A 13,079-nucleotide genomic window follows, 5' to 3' on the forward strand; every position below is an offset into this window, starting at 1 on the left:
TGAAGTATCAATCATGCTAAAAAACCCTAACCCGAACAAATTCCTAATTCATAAATATCTAAAACCCTAATTCCTAAATTCTAAAATCCTACTCCTATCCCTATTCCAATTAAGAAATTCTAAAAGTTATTCATACAAAAATATTATTTAAAAAATAAAAAATAAACCTCAAAACGTTTTTTTAATGCTCCATTCCTTGACATTAATAAAATTTTTATATAATACTACATCCAACGCATGCTTTTGCAAATAATAAAAAAAAGGAATGCAATACATGGCATCTCCACACTAGACGTAGCACTCAGCTCCACGTATCACTCAAGCTTCATGCCGGCCCCCCTATATGCCAACAATCATATATATATATATATCCATGACAAAATGAAATTATATACGGAAATCAGGAAAAAAGATATATATACGCAAATCATAAAAGGGTAGATAACAAAAAAAGATATACGCAGATCAAGGATATATATACGCAGATCATAAAAACGATATACGCAGATAAAAAATATATATACGCAGATCTGAAAAAGATATATATAAAGAAAAGAAAAACAGCGAGGAGCATCTATACGCGTAGAAAAAGGGAAAAATATACAACGTGCAACAACGGATTTGCTAGATCGATTTAGAATATTTTTTGTATAGAGCTCAGTTCAGTTCTGAAGAATGAAATGGCTCTGACGTAAGACAAGGTTCTCATATTTGTATAACAATAAATATTTTGACGTGGGCAACACTCTCGGACCAGGCATATAGCTACAGGATTTTGACATATTCCTCTGTGATAAACATTTATTAAAATCTTGAATCAGTCAATGCTTGATACGTCGGACCTGTGCGTAGAAGGACCAAAGCTTACAAGTTCGAAACAACACTCAGATCTCTGATTGAAGGCTTGGACTATAGTCCTGTAGCTGATTCTCTCATCTTCGGACATGTGGAAATCAGATTAGTAAACAACCCTCATATCTTCAGCTCATATTTGATTGCAGTGGGTAGAGATCAGTTCCTTTAAGGTTCGGATACCTTGAAGACAACATTGTAAAGCTCGGTTAGACCTTTTTGTCTTTGCAGCAAGACACCTAAAGGACTGCGTTGTATTCTTTGGTGATGAATTTCTAAACAGTGGTGACAAAATCAATTTAGATCATCCTTTATCTCGGTTGTGCTACTGGACTGTGATTCTGACTACACTCTTGACAGTGGCTTCAAGCTGGTAATCTCCCTGTATACCATTTCCAGACTACTCCCTGGTAGTCAAACATGGCAGAAACCACTTGATTACTAGTCAATGATGTGAACCGTTAACAAGCACAAGAGAAACCACCAATAGTGACAATGGTTCTCAAGGTACTCCCAGTACAATAAATGAAGTGCGAATATGTGAATTCGAACACTCATAGAATCATTTGATCGAAGGTCAATGATGAGAACATGTAGTCAAAAGCGAGAAATCTTCCATTAAGGCATGCAGGCTCCAAGGTACTGAAGGTTTCTAAATCAACTTACTAGATAATGAGTTGCAGTCGATAGGAAGCGATTTGACGTAGGAAAGCCTACGACACGAAATATGATATCAAGTTTTGAAAATAGTTTGCAAGGACTGACTCAAGGACGACGGACACAAATGAAGGAAAATATTTTGCAAAGGGATTTGAACCAAGGTTGAGCTTTTCTTGAACACATAATGACACTATAATGATTTGGCAACATTTGACTTAATGATAATACCCAAAACCATGAAGACTTTCAATGAAGTTTGATTAATTGTAAGGCAAATCGATTTCCCAACCCGGACATGAATGTAATGGAGTACTATGTTCAAGAGCGACATACTACCTTTTAAATAATGATGTATAATGGACACCTTCCCCAATTCCCCCCCACCATTACTGGTAAGTGACTCTTTATTTTTTACAAGCTTGAGGAGGATAACATATGCTTGGACTGTAAACTCATCCTTCAGATGAGTCCATTGAAGTATTTTTAATGAACCCTAAGAAGGAGTGGTTTGGTCTCATCACGCTTTAACAAGTCCTGTACTATTTACTTTTACGAGTCCAGTAAAAGAGTAACTCGATGTTGTTTTCTTTTAAGAGTTTGAAAAAGACACAAAAAAGAAACTCATTCAGTTCTTTTACCATAAAATTTTAATGAGCCCGGAAAAATTAAAGCTCAATGTTTTTCATTTTTAAAGAGTTAGAAGAAAAACATAAGTAGACTCCATCAGGTTCTTTTTCGTCAGTTTAGTCTCTTAGGTATGAAAAAGGATAAAACAATACAAGAGAGAACTCTATTGACCATGTTTGATCAACGTATACCTTTTTCGTAAACAATCCTAGCTCAGTCTGAAAAAGGGGTAAATTTACATTGAGTGGAAGGTTGTTCATTTACTTTTACGAGTTCGAACAAGCAAGTACTCAACAATATTTTCATGTTTTAAGAGTCTGAAAAGGGCTTAAAAGAGGACTCGATAATTTTCACTTTTCGTAAAATTTTAAGAGCATGAAAAGTGATATAAGTCTACTAAAATGTCAAAAATGTTTTATCTTGACTCCGTAAATGATCCTGCAAATTTAAACTCAATAACCCGTCATAACTGCTCAAAAATGGCATTTTCCCTCCAAAAAAGGTTCGAAACATAAAAAATAATATTTTTTTAAGCTTAAAAACTTATAAAAGCGGGAAAAAGTAATTTATTTTACCATTTGCATTTTCACCAGTTTAGAGTAGAGAGGGGTTTTTACCATGAAACTTGCAACATTGATTCCGAGCTAACCGGTGGATGAAATCGTGCACCGTTTCCTCCAGGTAGAAGATCTCTCCATAACTCAACTTTCTATCCATTTAATTTTTCATTTTATGATTTCATTTGGTTTTCTGGGGCAAAATATTGTTCAAAAATGCGCCCTCAGCCCTGTGCGGGTCCTGTTCAATCGGGCCCGCGCAGCCCAATAAATTTTTCAACACGAAAAATCTCGAAATGTATGGAATTCTTTGGGAAAAATCCGTGTAGTTGTGCCCTGTCCTAAAAGGGTGGCCACATAAGCACCATGGGCTATTTTTAAAACAAGTTTTGAACACCAAAAAACATGAAATGGCTTTAAAAAATGCTTCTAACTTCTTTTAAATGGTCATTTCAGGTCATTTGATTGCTCATAAATGGAGTGGAGGGAGAGAGAGCATGAAGCCAATGATTTGGCTTCTTTGGCAAATTTGGCCACTTTGCAGGTTCTCAGGACTTGTGGCCTCCTGAATTACTGGCTTATCCGATGAAATCCCAGGTAGATTTGATGACATGGTTGGTGAGGACCTGGAATGTCGAGGAATAGTTCTTTGTGATTGTTGATTATCGCCTCACCATTGATGTTGATGACATCTATTTCCTGACTGGGTTGTCTCATCGGGGAGCCGACCTTTCACTAATTGGATCGAGAGCAAGAGGGAGATATTATTGATGGATACTTATGATGCTTTTGCACAGGTGCAGTGCCCAAAGATGGACGGATTGACATTCAGTCCATTGAATGTTTACCCTTGAGGACCATTGCTTTCACTGTGTGAAAAATGTGTGGCAGTGTTTCCATTCATCTAGCCACATGGGCACAGATGCAGACAGTCGTGGAATGCTGGGAATCCACAATATACAACTGGTGCAAGGCAGTAGTGGTAAACGTGAAGGGCCAGTTGACTAGGTGCAAGAATGGTAAACTGAAGAATTTCAGTTATGGTGCCATTCTTGTTGATTTTTCCTAGAGAGGGTTCTTATTCTTCGGCCACAATAGATTCTGGAAGACGAGGGAGGTCTGAGGTATCCACGCATGATGAGGTGGGTTGCACTGATGACACTCCATGGCGGTGATGGGCCTGTAGTGAGGTATACGACAGAGTTTTTTGACTGGTTGGGCCAACAGATTGTTCTGATTGAGGACTTTCCGTATGTTAGGATGGATTACAAAGGTGATCCTGATATCCCACTTCCAGCCAAAGCTCAGTGGGGTGATCTAGGTAAGAATTTCTCATTTTGACATATTTTCAAAATTTTCAATTTTAAGTGTTTTTTGTCTTCAAAGGCTAATTATCCGAAATGCATGTGCAGATGTGGGTCCAACTTGGCCAGCCAGGATGAGACGGTATGATAGACGAGGCGAGCAACCTATAGTAGCTGCGACAGCGAACCTAGAGGGAGATGACATTCTGACAGAGTTGGAGCAAAACCTTGAGAGGTTGATTGCCAACATCCCAAACACTGGGGTTGGGGTTTCAGGGCCTCTCAAATGTTTGTTGCATCGACTTGCTCGTGCTATTGTGTGTTATCATGAGCATCGTTGTGCCTAGATGTTCTAGTTTATAGGACCATTTTTGGACTTTTGGTGTCAGCATATTCGGAAACTAAAAGGCCACGGGGCCTTATGTCCTCGGATGACATATTTTGTAGACACACCCAAACTCTATTTTAATGAAAAATCTACTACTTTTACCTATGTTTATCTCGATAAATGTATGAATGAGTATTGTTTTTAATTTACAAATGTTGCAAATGCCTATTTAACACATGATTCGCCAATGCATCTGTCAATGTGTTTAAATATCTCGGAATGTGTTGATATTCAATGTAATCAAATTGCCTTTCCAAGAGATGGACTTGTAAGAATACTCTTAACATGGTTGGACTCCTTACTGTATAGACACCATTTAAATGTAATACCACGAGCTGTGAGTCTAACCTAACGATCAAATGACAGATACCAAATGTGATGGCATCACCTAATAGCTCAATGACTGTGCTATATTCTTCTATATTGTTCGTTGTTTGACCGAGACTATCTCATCACTAGGTGAATAGATAACCCAGGTTGCGGAAGATAAATTCTGAGTACTATGACTAGCGCCATCATCAAAGCCAATGTAACTCGAAGAGAATGTCGACATCTGCAAATCAAGTGTAAAAATCACACCTACCTAAAAAATGGTAAATGTTGAGATTTTCTGTTTCACAAAATAGGCAAAAATCTCTAATGTGTGACAACAATAGGAATTTGTTGCTAGATTAGCTCCAGGTTGTTGGGAGAGAGTTAATGCATCCTATATTTGATGTGAGAGGATTTATGAGGCAGTTAGATTCTCTTAGCTATAAAACAGGTATCCATACGGATTGTTTGTTGGTGAGAGTTTGTGAGGAAATTGATTATTTTGTAATCTCTTGTTTGATAATAAAGAATTGCCGATGCCTATGTTTTGTGGACGTAGCCCAGATTGGTTGGGTGAACCACGTTAATCTGTTGTCTTCTATGCATGATTTATTTGCTGTGTATATTGTTTATTTATCTGCTGCACACCTTTGCCTCTAACAAATGGTATCAGAGCAATGTTGGAGTGCTAGTGCGTTGAATTGCTGGTGCACAGAACTGGTGGTGCGGTAGAACTGGAGTGCGTAGAACTGGAGTTCAATTAAAGTATGGTTGAATTGCTGGTGCGTGTCAATGCTGCGTGGAGCCTGCACTTAATGGAGCTGATATAAACCTGCGTGAAGGACGTAAGTGACAGCGTTGAAGTCGCTGGTGCATACTGCTGCAGATTCAGGCGGATTGTTGGCGGATTCAGCGTAGAGCTTCATTCCCATTGATAGGAGATATCTCGGCTCCATCCGCAGGGTCATCAGGTGGAGAAAGGCTTTTACGTCTTTCAGACCGTAAGGTATATCTCCTTGTCAGATAGATAGTTTTGAGCTGCGGTTAGAGAAATATGTATGCTCTACATATTGCCTTTTTAGTACCCAACAGAGCAAACCGTGAGTGCATAATTGACTCAATTCCAATGCACTGATTGGGAGTTTGATACTCAGTTTTTTTTGTACTGTAATTTTGCACAACAAAAAGTTTGTTTTTGAAAGCAAAGGCTATAAGGCATAGGCAGTTATTTATATACATTAATTGCTGGTATTTAAACGTTGGTTTTGGAGATTATTGTTTTTTGGTTGATACAAGATGGCGAAAACTCAGAATGCCCGGTTTGAAATCGAGAAGTTTAATGGAAAAAATAATTTTGAGATTTGGAAGGTGAAGATGTACGATTTGCTTGTCCAACATGGTGTGGCAAAGGCGTTGTTGGGAAAATCCAAATAGCCTTACAACATCACAGATAATGAGTGGGCCGAGATGGATGAAAGAGCAATAAGTGCTATTCGACTGTGTCTAGCGGATGATGTCCTGTTTAATATCGTGTCGGAGACAACAACTGCTGGTTTGTGGACGAAACTGGAGAAACTGTACATGACCAAATCCTTAACCAAAAGGATTCTCCTGAAGCGATAGTTGTACAGTTTGCGAATGAAGGAAGGTACATCGATTGCTGATCATTTAAATGCTTTTAATACTCTTCTGGTGCAATTACAAAGTATAGAAGTAAAAATTCAATCTGAGGATAAAGCTATTACTTTATTGTGCTCGTTGCCCGAATCATGGGATCATTTTGTTACTTCTATAAGTCTTAGTTCATCAGAAACTATTGAGTTTGATGAGGTAGTTGCATCTTTATTATCGGAAGAAACAAGGAGAAGGTCGCATTCAACAACCTCTACATCCGAAGCTATGATGGTTAGAGGTCGTTCGAAAGAAAGACGCTCCAGTAGACCGAGCGACTCACGTTCAAAGTCGAAAGGGAAGAAGAGTAAGGTAAAGTGTTGGTTTTGTGGCAAATCAGGACATTTGAAGAAGGATTGCTGGAAGCGACAACAACAAACTTCTAAAGAAGGTTCTTTGACAAAGAAGAAGGAGGCAAATACGACAGATACAGGTTCGGCATCAGGGTCAGGTATGAGTGATGAAGTATTATCAGTTAATGTGTCAAATCATGGTAAACATTGGTTGTTAGATTCTGGTGCATCAAACCACATGTGTATTCATAAAGACTGGTTAAGACATATAAATCAATTGATGATGGTGTTGTGTACATGGGTAATGATGTAACATGTAATATTGTGGGGATTGGGAGTATACAACTGCAAATGTTTGATGGGACAACTAAAATGTTAACTGATGTAAGGCATGTACCAGATTTAAGGAAAAATTTGATTTCATTAGGAGCACTTGATTCAAATGGATATAAAACTGTAATTCAAGGTGGAGTAATGAAAATTTACAAAGGTATTTTACTAGTTATGAAAGCTAAGAAGGTAGGAAATCTATTTCAATTAGAAGGAAGTACAGGGTCAGATCATGTGTCTACGATGTCTGAACATGACAGTAGTTCCATTCACTTATGGCATCAAAGATTGGGGCATATGAGTGAAAGAGGGTTAAAAATTTTGGCTGATCGCAAGTTACTTCCAAATCTAAAGTCTGGAAAGTTAGATTTCTGTAAGCATTGTCTGTTTGGAAAACAAAGTAAACAAAAGTTTAAAACATGCAAACATACTAGTAAAGGCATACTTGATTATATCCATTCAGATGTTTGGGGTCCAGCTCCTACAACCTCATATGGTGGCTCGTCTTATTTTGTATCATTTATTGATGACTTTTCTAGGAAAGTGTGGGTCTACATGTTGAAAAGGAAGTCTAATGTTTTTTCAGTTTTCAAGCAGTTTAGAGCATTGGTAGAAAACAGCATTGGTAGAACAATAAAATGTTTAAGAACTAACAATGGTGGTGAGTTTACTTCCAAGGAGTTTGACAGCTATTGCAAGGATGCAGGGATCGAGAGACATAAGACCACGGTTTATACTCCTCAGCAAAATGGAGTTGCTGAACGCATGAATAGGACTCTTCTAGAGAGAGCAAGGAGTATGCTGAGTAACGCTGGGTTGCAAAAGGAGTTGTGGACGGAAGCGGTGGCAACAACTTGTTATGTGATAAACCGATCTCCATCGATGGCGATAGGCTGCAAGATTCCTCAAGAGATATGGAAAGGACACCCTTGTGACTATTCTAAACTCAGAGTGTTTGGTTGTGATGCATATGCTCTAGTGCCTAAACATCAGCGAACTAAATTAGATCCAAAGTCTAAAAGGTATATCTTTGTTGGGTATGGTGTTGGAACAAAGGGATATAGATTGTGGGATCCTACTACCCGCAAAATCATCATCAACAGAGATGTAAAGTTTAATGAATCCTCTCTTGTATAGTTAGATGTAGATAGTCGATTGAAACAGGATGATGTATCTGACTTTCAGCACATTCAGTTTGATAGCATTTCTAATGATAGTCATGATGACCATAGTTCAGATACTAGTCATGAACAGGTTTCAGAATCAGAACATGAACAGGGTTCAGGTTTAGATCATGAATAGGTCTCAGATACTGATCATCAAGAAGTTCCTACAGATGGTAGTCAGCCAATCGAGGAAGCGCCAGAAACATCCTTAAGGAGGTCTACAAGAATCAAACGGCCACCGAGAAGGTATGATGATTATGTCACTTCTGTTGCATTTACTGCTAATGACGATGAACCTCTGTGCTATCAGGAAGCAATAGAAGGTTCGAAAAGTGACAAGTGGAAAGCAGCCATGAAGGACGAAATGATGGCCTTAGGTAAGAATGGCACATGGGATCTGGTTGAGCTTCCGAAAGACAGGAAAACTGTGGGGTGTAAATGGGTTTTCAAGCTGAAACGGGGTGTGAATGATACGGAAGACAGGTACAAAGCGAGGCTGGTTGCAAAAGGGTTTTCTCAGAAAGCCGGCATTGACTTTCATGAGATTTTTTCACCAGTGGTTAAAATTGTTTCAATTAGAATTGTGTTAGCATTAGTGGCTTTGCTTGATTTAGAGTTGCAGCAGTTAGATGTTAAGACTGCATTTCTACATGGAGACTTAGATGAGGAAATTTATATGGAACAACTGGAAGGGTTTGTTCAGCATCGCAATGAGAAATTTGTCTGCAGGCTCAAGAAGTCATTATATGGCCTGAAGCAGTCGCCTCGGCAGTGGTATAAGAAGTTTGATTCTTTCATGTTGAGTCAAAAATATGTTAGAAGTGAATATGATCATTGTGTTTATTTTAAGCAATTTAAAAATGGCATATTAATTATCTTAGTATTGTATGTTGACGATATGCTTTTAGCAAGCAAAAGCATAGAATAAATCAACAGGTTGAAGGCTCAGATGGCAAGGAAATTTGATATGAAAGATCTAGGAGCAGCAAGACAGATTTTGGGCATGGAGATTTTCAGAGACAGGAGCAATGGTAAGCTATGGCTATCACAACAAAAGTATATTGAGAAAATACTTTTGAGGTTTGGTATGAACAATGTGAAGCCTGTGTCAGTCCCTTTCGCTTCCCATTTCAAGCTTTCTTCGAGTTTATGTCCTAATTTAGATGAAGAAAAGGAATTTATGTCTCGAATTCCATATGCTAATGTAGTAGGGTGTTTAATGTATGCGATGGTGTGTACGCGACCAGATATTTCACATGCAGTTGGGGTTGTCAACAGGTATATGGCAAATCCGGGTAAAGAACACTGGTCAGCAGTGAAATGGGTGCTTCGGTATTTGAGAGGCACAAGTAGTTATTGTATCACTTATAATAAGAGTAGTGAATTTGTTTGCGGATATGTTGATTCCGATTTTGCAGGTGATTTGGATCAGAGAAGGTCAACATCAGGGTATGTCTTTACTCTTGCAAGTGGAGCTATCAGTTGGATGTCAAAGCTACAGAACATTGTTGCTTTATCCACTACTGAAGCAGAATACATTGCTGCTTCTCATGCTTGCAAAGAAGCGATTTGGTTGAAAGGTTTGTTTGGGGAATTTGGTAGGTTGCAGGACAACATCAAGTTATTTTGTGACAGTCAAAGTGCAATACATTTGGCTAAGAATCCGGCCTATCATAGTAAATCAAAGCATATACCGATCAAGTACCATTTTGTAAGACAGGTTATCACTGAAAGGGGAGTCTCTCTTGAAAAGGTGCATACAAAGGAGAATTGTGCAGACATGTTCACGAAACCAGTTTTGTTAGAGAAGCTACATTGGTGTTTGGCTTCTCTTGGCTTGCAGAAAAGATAAAAATAATAAACAAACAGGGTATCAGGCTAATTGTTGTCAAGGTGGAGATTGTTGAGATTTTCTGTTTCACAAAATAGGCGAAAATCTCTAATGTGTGACAACAATAGGAATTTGTTGCTAGATTAGCTCCAGGTTGTTGGGAGAGAGTTAATGCATCCTATATTTGATGTGAGAGGATTTATGAGGCAGTTAGATTCTCTTAGCTATAAAATAGGTATCCATACGGATTGTTTGTTGGTGAGAGTTTGTGAGGAAATTGATTATTTTGTAATCTCTTGTTTGATAATAAAGAATTGCCGATGCCTATGTTTGGTGGACGTAGCCCAGATTGGTTGGGTGAACCACATTAATCTGCTGTCTTCTGTGCATGATTTATTTGTTGTGTATATTGTTTATTTATCTGTTGCACACCTTTGCCTCTAATAGTAAATAATGTACAAATCTTCACCAAAAGTTTTTTATGCAAAATATTTTTTTAGGCAAAGACCATTTCTGGGCTTTCCCAAAGAAACACCATCATAATGAACCAGCTTATAGGCACCTTTAGCTAATACACATTTTATGATGTAAGGGCCATGCCACATGGGCTCGAATTTCCCTGCACCTAGCTTGTCTTGAGCTTGATCATTAACTAATACTATGTCAACTTTTGAATATGTACGAGGATCAATGTTTTTAAAACCAGTCGATCTGAGCCGATAACTAGTCAAACTGGAAGGTTAGCAAGGCCACCGGGTCAAATCGGCTTAAAAACCTAGTCATCTTCCCCATTTCGCCAAATTTTTTCCCTAACTGGTCCTAACTATCCAGTTTAGGACGAAACCGGTCGGTTTGTGGTCAAACCGACCAGCTCCGTCCTAAACCGGCCAGTTAGCTGCCACGACCATGGAGGACCCACACAACGATTTCTCCAAGGTTCTTATGGTGTTTTAGAGGGAAAATAAGGGTCCATTCCCTCCAAAAACACCCTCTCCAAGCCTTTAAGATGTCCTTCTCCCTCTCATTTGTCTCACACCTCTCATTTGGAGTACTTGTGAGTTTGCTTGGGAGCTTGGAGAGTGTTGAGTTTTTGCTGGAGTAGTCATCTTGGGGGCTTGGAGTTGGAGTTGGAGCTATTTTGGAGATAGTTTGTAGCTTTCAGTGGAGTTGGCATCTTCAAGAGGAGGCTAAGGAAGCTCGTTTGTGTTTCTAGGTAAGGATTTTCACTTGAAAATTCCTCATTTGACTGTTGTCCATGTATTAAACTTTTTTATGTGTTATAAACTTCTAACTTCTATCATCTATGCTATCAAATTTTGTAGGCTACATGTGCATTTGTTTTCCTAAATTTAGCTTTGGTTTTCCATGTTTCTTAGCTACAATTTTTTTTTTTGTAAATGGCATATTTCTTTGCAAATTGTAATTATTTCAAGCAAACATGGTTCCAAAAGGAAAGGACAGTGCATGGGATCATTGTGATGTAATTGATGGAAAAATGATATGCAAATTATGCCATAAATGTATTGGAGGTGGTGTATTCTTAGATTGAAACAACACATGGCTAGGATAAGAGGCCAAGTAAAGCCATGTGATGCACCAAATGCAGCGTTAGGTCCTATTAGGGCAAAATACCTTTCCAAGCTTGAAAAGTTTTATGAAGATAAGGCTAGGGAGAAGGCCATCCAAGATGACATTGCAAGGAACATGGAATTATTAGAAGACATGAAAGAGAGTGGGTATGATGATTATGGGATTCACGACTCCTCTTCTATCCCTTCCACCAATGACCCCTTTCACTATGTTCATCCTTCTTTTGGGCAACTATCAAAAGGAACAAAGAGAACAAACATCCAAAGTTATTTCTCATCTTCTGCCAACATTTTCTATTCTAATCCCACTTCCTCCCAGCCAAGTTGTCAACCAACTTTGGATCAACATTGGAAAAAACAATGAAAATAAACTTCTCATCAATACATTGCTAGATTGTGGTATGATTTAGATATCCCATTTAATGCTGCTCACTCACCTTATTACCAAGCTATGTGGGACTCCGTTATAGCTGCAGGAAAGGGATTCAAAGGCCCTAGTATGCATGACTTGAGGGGAGCTCTTTTGCAAAAAGAGATATCTTCCATTGATGAGTATTTGGTTGTGTATAAAGATTCATGGATCAAAATAGGTTGTTCCATCATGTTAGATGGATGGACCAATGGAAAGAACCGCACTATCATCGATTTCCTTATTTCTTGCTCTCAAGGAACCATGTTTTTGAGATCAGTTGATGCATCTGATAAGGTGAAGGATGCAGCCCTTCTATTTGAGCTTTTGGATGACATTATTCAGGAAGTTGGGGAGTAGAATGTTATATAGGTCATCACTGATAATGCCTCAAACTATGTTCTTTCTGGAAAGATGCTTGAGTCCACATATAGGACCATATTTTGGACTCCATGTGCTGCACATTGCATAGACCTCATGCTTGAGGACATAGGAAAAGTGGAGTGGGTAAAAAACACTGTAGAGCATGCCAAGTGCATTACAAAATACATTTACAACCACTCATGGGTATTGAACCTAATGAGGAAAAATACTGGGGGAAAAGAGCTTGTTAGGCCTGCAATTACGAGATTTGCAACTCACTTCCTCACGTTGCAATGTCTCAATGGTCAACATAAAAACTTGCAGAAAATGTTTTCTTTTGATGAATGGACTGAATCTCAGCAGGCTCATAGATAAGATGGAAAAGACACCAAAAAGAAAGTGTTTGACAATTATTTTTGGAAAAGGTCTATAGAGCTTGTGAAAATTACCGAGCCCCTTGTTAAGGTGCTAAGGATGGTGGATGGGGAAAAATTGGCCATGGGCTACATTTATGAGGCTATGGATCAGGCAAAGGAGTAGATACGGGCAACTTACAAGGACAGGTTAGCTAAATATGGCCGTATATGGGAGATCATTGATAACATATGGAAAAATCAACTCCATTGTCCTATACATGCAACTGGGTATTTTTTGAACCCAAAGTATCATTATAAAGATCGGCTAGGAGATCTGTAGGATGGGGAGGTTAGAGATGGATTGATTGATT

Source organism: Pinus tabuliformis, chromosome 5_1 (assembly GCF_031772625.1).
Source record: "Pinus tabuliformis cultivar Carrire ecotype Pingquan chromosome 5_1, CPIR1, whole genome shotgun sequence".
Taxonomy (NCBI): Eukaryota; Viridiplantae; Streptophyta; class Pinopsida; order Pinales; family Pinaceae; genus Pinus; species Pinus tabuliformis.